The sequence below is a fragment of the Bufo gargarizans genome, chromosome 2 (assembly GCF_014858855.1).
Source record: "Bufo gargarizans isolate SCDJY-AF-19 chromosome 2, ASM1485885v1, whole genome shotgun sequence".
In the NCBI taxonomy this organism is placed as follows: domain Eukaryota; kingdom Metazoa; phylum Chordata; class Amphibia; order Anura; family Bufonidae; genus Bufo; species Bufo gargarizans.
In genome coordinates this window covers 109,553,540-109,561,370 of record NC_058081.1, presented here as the reverse complement: position 1 = coordinate 109,561,370, position 7,831 = coordinate 109,553,540, and positions in this window count along the sequence as shown.

The following is a 7,831-nucleotide window of genomic DNA, read 5'->3' as shown; positions in this document are numbered from 1 at the left end:
GGGTCAGGGAAGGGGACGAATGGAAGACGGCCTTCAATACCCCTGAGGGTCATTTCGAGAATTTGGTTATGCCCTTTGGTTTGATGAATGCTCCGGCCGTCTTTCAACATTTTGTGAACAGCATTTTTTTTATCATTTAATGGGGATATTTGTACTGGTGTATCTGGATGACATTTAGATCTTTTCTCCTGATTTCAAGACTCATCAGGACCACCTATGTCAGGTCTTGCTGATTCTGCGGGAGAATAAATTGTACGCTAAACTGGAAAAATGTGTTTGCAGTTCCGGAGATTCAATTTCTTGGTTTTCTTCTCTCCGCTTCTGGTTTTTGGATGGACCCTGACAAGGTCTGCGCTGTGCTTGATTGGGAGCTTCCTGAGAATCAGAAGGCGCTTGAATTATTCCTCTGTTGTTAAGCCACTCACTGATATGACTAAAAAGGGGGTGGATTTTTCCTCGTGGACGGTAGATGCGCTTAAAGCCTTTTCTAGTATTAAAGAGTGTTTTGCTTCCGCTCCCATTTTGGTACAACCTGATATCTCTCTACCTTTTATTATTGAGGTGGATGCTTCTGAGGTGGGTGTGGGTGCGGTCTTATCTCAGGGTCTCTCTCCTGCCAAATGGCGACCGTGTGCCTTTTTCTCAAGGAAGCTATCCTCTGCAGAGAGAAATTACGATGTGGGAGATAGGGAGTTGTTGGCCATCAAATTAGCTTTTGAGGAATAGCGCCATTGGTTAGAGGGAGCCAGACACCCTATTACCGTGTTTACCGACCATAAGAATATAGCCTACTTGGAATCGCCAAGCGTCTTAACCCGAGACAGGCCAGATGGTCTTTGTTCTTTTCTAGGTTTAATTTTGTTGTTACTTTCCGCCCTGGGGTTAAAAATGTGAAGGCGGATGCCCTGCCACGTTGTTTTCCAGGAGGGGGGAACTTTGAAGACCCGAGTCCCATTTTGGCTGATGGGGTGGTCGTCTCAGCTCTTTATCCTGATTTGGAGGCAGAGGTTCAGGCAGCCCAGGCAGAGGCTCCTGATCTTTGTCCTACTGGGAGGTTGTTTGTGCCTCTCGCTTTACAACACAAGGTTTTTAAGGAGCACCACGATACTGTCCTTGCTGGGCACCCGGGGAGTAGAGCCACAGTGGATCTCATTGCTCAGAGATTCTGGTGGCCGGCTCTTCGTAAGACGGTTGAGAGTTTTGTGGCAGCCTGCGAGACCTGCGCTCGTGGCAAGGTCCCTCATTCACGGCCATCGGGTTCTCTCCTCCCGTTACCCATTCCTTCCCGTCCTTGGACGCATCTGTCCATGGACTTCATTACGGACCTGCCTCGTTCCTCGGGGAAGACTGTGATTCTGGTGGTAGTGGACCGTTTTAGAAAAATGGCGCATTTCATTCCCTTTCCTGCGTTACCCAATGCTAAGACACTGGCGCAAGCGTTTGTCGATCACATTGTTAAATTGCATAGCATTCCTTCAGACATCGTTTCTGATAGGGGCACGCAATTTGTTTCCAGATTCTGGAAGGCCTTCTGTTCTCGCTTGGGGGTTCGGTTGTCGTTCTCTTCTGCTTTTCACCCGCAGTCGAATGGTCAGACCGAACGCGTCAATCAGAATCTGGAGACATATCTGCGCTGTTTTGTGGCGGAGAATCAGGAGGATTGGTATTCTTTTTTGTCCCTTGCTGAGTTTGCTTTAAAGGGCTTCTGTCACCCCACAAAAGTCATATTTTTTTTTGGGGATAGTTACATTACTTATAGCGCGATATAGGAGAATATAATCTTGTCACTTACTTTCATGCGGCCGTTTCTTTAGAAAACAAAGTTTTATAATATGTAAATCCGGTCTCTACCAGCAAGTAGGGCATCTACTTGCTGGTAGCCGCAGCAGAAAACCGCCCCCTCGCCGTGTTGATTGACAGGGCCAGCCGTGATCTCCTCCTCCGGCCGGCCCTGTCAGTATTTCAAAAATCGCACGCCTCTGTTCATTCGGCGCAGGCGCTCTGAGATGAGGAGGCTCGTCTCCTCAGAACTCCCTCAGTGCCTGCGCCGATGACGTCTTCTCTTTCGGTGATGTCATCGGCGCAGGCGCACTGAGGAAGTTCTGAGGAGACGAGCCTCCTCATCTCAGAGCGCCTGCGCCGAATGAACAGAGGCGCGCGATTTTTGAAATACTGACAGGGCCGGCCGGAGGAGGAGATCACGGATGGCCCTGTCAATCAACACGGCGAGGGGGCGGTTTTCTGCTGCGGCTACCAGCAGGAAGAAACGGCCGCATGAAAGTAAGTGACAAGATTATATTCTCCTATATCGCGCTATAAGTAATGTAACTATCCCCCCCAAAAAAATGACTTTTGTGGGGTGACAGAAGCCCTTTAAATAATCGTCGCCAGGAGTCCTCTGATAAGTCACCATTTTTTGGGGCATATGGGTTTCATCCGCAGTTTGGGACATTCTCTGGAGAGGGGTCTTCTGGTTTACCTGATGAGGAGAGATTTTCCTCGTCTTTGTAATTTTTTTGGAAAAAGATTCAGGGTAATCTGAAGAGGATGAGTGAGAGATATAAGCGTGTGGCGCATAAGAGACGTGTGCCTGGTCCGGACCTTAATGTGGGTGATCTGGTGTGGTTGTCTACAAAGAATATCAAACTGAAGGTTCCCTCCTGGTAGTTGGGTCCTAAGTTTATTGGGCCTTACAAGATCTTGTCCGTCATCAATCCCGTTGCCGTCTTGATCTTCCTCAGACTTGGAAGATCCATAATGTTTTTCACAGGTCCCTATTAAAACCTTATGTCCAACCCACTGTACCCTCCTCCTCCGATTTTTGTTGATGGTAATCTTGAATTTCAGGTCTCTAGGATTGTGGATTCTCGCATTATCCGCGGTTCTCTTCAGTACCTTGTTCATTAGGAGGGTTATAGTCCTGAGGAGAGGATGAGGGTCCCAGTGGCGGACATTAAGGCCACTCGTCTCATCAGGGCTTTCCATAGGTCTCATCCTGAGAAGGTGGGCTCTGAGTGTCCGGAGTCCACCCGTAGAGGGAGGGGTACTGTCACCGCCAGTTCTGTGAGAAGGTCTGACAGACGTTCTTCTCTACCTCTTGTATGACGTTCTTTGTTTTGGTTTCACTTTGTCATCTCCTTTCCTTCTGCCAGGTGTCACTTATTTAGACTAATCGTATTCCTTTATATTCCCTCCCATACTGCCTCACCTTGCGGTTTATACTACTTCCTGGATGAAGTGTTCACTGCTGGAGGCTGCTGCTGCTGTTTGCTCAGATAAGTCTTTTCCTTTATTGTGTTTCCTTGCTGGCTTGATTCTAGGTGACCCTGACTCCATCCGTATTAAGTGTAGGGAGCCGGTGGTCGTCTCCCCTCACTAGTATAGGGTTTTTTAGGTGTCACACAGTCTTAGGTACATGGGCACGCAATCGTCTACCATTGAGACCCTTGCATGTGCATAGCAGTCAGGGAGAGCTCTTAGGGTTTTAAAGGGCTCACCTATATGCTCCTTAGTTTGGGATAAAGCCAGTCGGTCGTTTATTTATAAGTTCCAGCTATCTGCAACTTCACACGTGACACTCTCCCTGTGTGTGTGTGTGTGTGTCTCTCGCTGTGTGTGTGTCTCTCCCTGTGTGTCACCATCACCATGCCCACAGTGTTAGAATGCCTTGACGCAGCTGCATCAGGACGTTCTGTGTGGGGCAAGAAGAAGAAGATGGAAGAGGAGGCAGCGCCGCCAGCATGGAGTCAGTAGGAGAGACACAGGGAGGCACACTAAGGACGTAGGTAACACTGATACATGATCTACACTAGTGTTATCTGTGGTTTTACATAGGACTGCAGGTAACACTAACACATTATTAGCACTGGTGTCATCTGTGGTTTTACATAGGACTGCAGGTAAGGGTACTTTCAGACTAGCGGCAAGGAACTCCCTCAGGCTGTTCCGGCAGGTGAACTGCCTGTCGGATTCATGCTGCCTGCCGCTGGTGCACCGTGCCGCCGGACTACTGCTCTGTCCCCATTGATTATACGGAAAACATGCCGAGAGGCGTCCGGAATAAAAGTACGACATGTTTGCCATGCTGCCGCCGGAACGGGGACGGAGCGGTAGTCCGGCGGCACGGTGCACTAGCAGCAGCACGGATCCGACAGGCTGTTCACCTGCCGGAACAGCCTGCCGGCGTTCCTTGCCGCTAGTGTGAAACTAGCCAACACTACTACATTTTCTGTATTCAGATAGCCATGACTGTGTTATCTGTGCTATTACATAGGACTGCAGGTGATATCTACTAAATTATCTGTACTCAGAGTTATCACTGTGTAAGGGGGCCCACTGAGACATTATTGCCTAAGGGCCCACATGAACCTTGGGCCGGCCCTGACAGGTGGTATGAGATAACGCAATTAATAAGGAGGCCGGAATTGTCAGGAATCTGAAGACAACTGATATCAAATACTCCCTGGAAAAAAATCTGAAGGATTTTTATAATTATTAAAAAAGTGTTTCACTCTATGACTTTGGGGTCATAAATCATTAAAGGGGTTATCCCAAGAATCAAGTACATATAGAAAGGTCTCAAAAAGCCTTTAACCGCTATTTTAAACTACTTTACACTGTTCCCATCTCAAAATTTATTTCTTCTCTCACAATTGTAATCTCTGCTATTGTGGCCTTGTCCTATGAGCCATTTCCAGTGTTGTACTGTCAAGAGGCAGAGCACACAGTTGCTATGGGGCCTATCAGTTTGGGAGGGGGGCTGTCAAGGCTGAACACCCTACCCCCTTTCCAAATATATTTAACTCTGTTTTTACAGCTTATCTCTGCTCGGTCTTGAACCAAAGACCTGCTGTACAGGAGGCAGAAAGCCATAGGTTAAATGTAGTCAGTGAAAGGATTTTTTTTTAGTACAATTAACTTTTTAAGGATAGAAACAAAAGTATAATTTATTTAGTAATTAGAAAAAAATAAGGGCACAAAATAAATTACCATAAAAACATATACTATGTGTTGTTTGTATGTAAATATTGGGAGGTTTTTGGGTGATATGCAAGAGACAAAGGCCTCTTGCACACAAACATGTGCGCCCCATGGCCATGCTGCGGGCCGCAATGCACGAACACCTACCGTGGGGCAGCCGCAGCGGATCGCGGACCCATTCGCTTTAATGGGTCCGCGATCCGTCCGTTCCGCAAAAAGATAGGACATGTTCTATCTTTTTGCGGAACGGAAGTACGGGCGTCCAAAACCCCACAGAAGCACTCCCTAGTGCTTCCGTTCCGCATCTCCGGACCCAATGAAGTGAATGGGTCCGCATCCATGATGCGCAATGCACATGGAACGGTGCCAGTGTATTGCGGATCCGCAAGTGCGGTCCGCAATACGGCCACGGAGCGCACACGTTCGTGTGCAATAAGCCAAATACATAGGAAAATAGAGCTAAAAAATTCCATACAGATTTGTAAGAAGTACCTGGTGCTTTCCCTTTAAGAAAAATTGCAGAATTTACTGGTTGAAGGGATTATTTTCTTCTTCTTCACAACAGTGGCACAAACGCTTGCTTGTTACAAACACACAGAAAAGCACAGTATACTTGAAGGCCGTCAGTTCCCTGGTGGAACAAAACACTTATTAGTGGCAGCTTCCTTTCATGACATCCACCCCAAACTACCCCCGGCTGCAATAGTACAAACTTGCATCACCCAACACTCTGCATACCAAGTGGTCAACAATGTCTCAGTCCCGGATAGCAGGCGGTAAGAATTGCAGCAACAACCAGTATCAGTACGGGTAGAATGGTGGCTAGCACTGACTCTTCTGCTTCACAACCATGCCTGTGCTTTCAGTCCTTTGTGTGAAAAAAACGCATTACAAATGTTTGTTGTTGTCAGTACTTTGGCGCACATTTATTAAGACCGGCGTTTTAATAAAGGTCTTGTGCTGGTGGTGGATCCCACGAAGTTATGAAGAGGCACAGGCCTCTCCATAACTTGAGCGCATTCAGCACTAGTTCTAAATGTAAGACAGGTGTAGAAAATGGTGAATGAGATGGGCCTTCTGGCTCGTCCCCTTCCCCACCACACCAACAATTTTAGACCTGGCATGAGCGGGGCGAAGTTGGAGATTGCGGCGCAACTAATCATTGTGCAGCCAACTGCGCCTGAAATACGCCTAACTTAGGCGTATTTCAGTATAGTAAATGACCCCCTTTATATGGGATGGATCAACGCCACACTGATCACTTTAAAGTGATACAGCTACAGCATTGTCTTTTGATATGTCATAGAGACATATCCAAATTTTGATCAATGTGGGTCTGGACGCTGATCGAGGAGAGAGAAGCACTCACATGGAGCACTCTCTCGCCTCTCTGCAGGAGACACAATCAAGACTCTAACGAGTCCATCTGTCTTCCGTCTCCTGCAGTGAGGAGGGAGATCTCAATATGCGAGCGCTTCTCTCTCTCTTCGATCTTGCGATCAGTGGGGGACTCAGACACACACCAATCAATACTTTTGATATGTCACTATGGTATATCAAAATGTTTCCCAGAGCACATGGACACTTTATCTTAGGTTAAACAAAACTTGCCGGGTTGCATGCAACAACTGAACTTTTCACTTTACTCAGAAGGCAGGACGCTCAAATCACTTAGGCCTCTTGCACACGACCGTATGGCTTTTTCTGTATTTTGCGGTCTGTTTTTAACGGATCCGTTATTCAGTTTTATAAGCATGGCATATACAGTATACAGTAATTACACAGAAAAATTGGGCTGGGCATAAAATTTTCAATAGATGGTTCTGCAAAAACAGAACGGATACGGACGATATACGGATGCATTCCAGTATCAGTTCCGTTTTTTTTTTTACAGCCCCATTGACTTGAATGGAGCCACGGAACGTGATTTGCGGCCAATAATAGGACATGTTCTATCTTTGAACGGAACGGAAAGACAGAATGCATACAGAGTACATTCCATTTTTTTTGTGGACCCATTGAAATAAATGGTTTCGTATACGGGCTGTATACGGAATGCAAAAACGGAACGTAAACGGGAAAAAAAAAACACGTTTGTGTGCAAGAGGCCTTGTCCGGGATTTACAATGTCCAGCATTTACATGGAAGGACAGTCACTATTAGTTACTAATGAGCGTTTCCGCTATGCACAGTGCAGGAAGCGCCAGGCTGCAGAGTGGAGGAGCTGAATTTGTTTATTGTTTGTCTGATCTGAGGTCTGCAGAGATCTGAGTATGTGTGGGGGGCACATGAATACTGAGGTCTGCAGAGATCTGAGTATGTGTGGGGGGCACATGAATACTGAGGTCTGATCTGAGGTCTGCAGGGATCTGAGCAAGGGGGGGGGGGGTCACATGAATATTGGCACAATTTACCTGCTGTGCCTAGAGCACCAAAATACCTTGTCCTGGCCCTGCTCATTAGTACAACTTTGGAGAACAGGAAGGCAGGACCCAGGGAGTGGTGAATATGGCCTTTACCTTCAACACTCCGTGGACCTCTTCTGCAGGTGCCGGCGCTGCCTATCTTTTTACCAAAAACAGGGTAAGGGTCAGGACACAGTGTGCATAGGCACGAACTATGACCTGATGCAGTGTGTGACGTCAGGATGTAGTGCAGTGCTGGCAACCATCCTGCTCCAAGTGTCCATTTTTGAAAACCATATGGTCACCCTACCTGACTACATTCAGCCTCACACAGATGCTACTTCCTGCTATCAGTTCCCTTAGGCTAAATGCGCACGATCAGGATTGCGTGCGGATTTTCGTGTGCGGAAAATCCGCACCGTAGGTCATGTACATTGTATTCTATG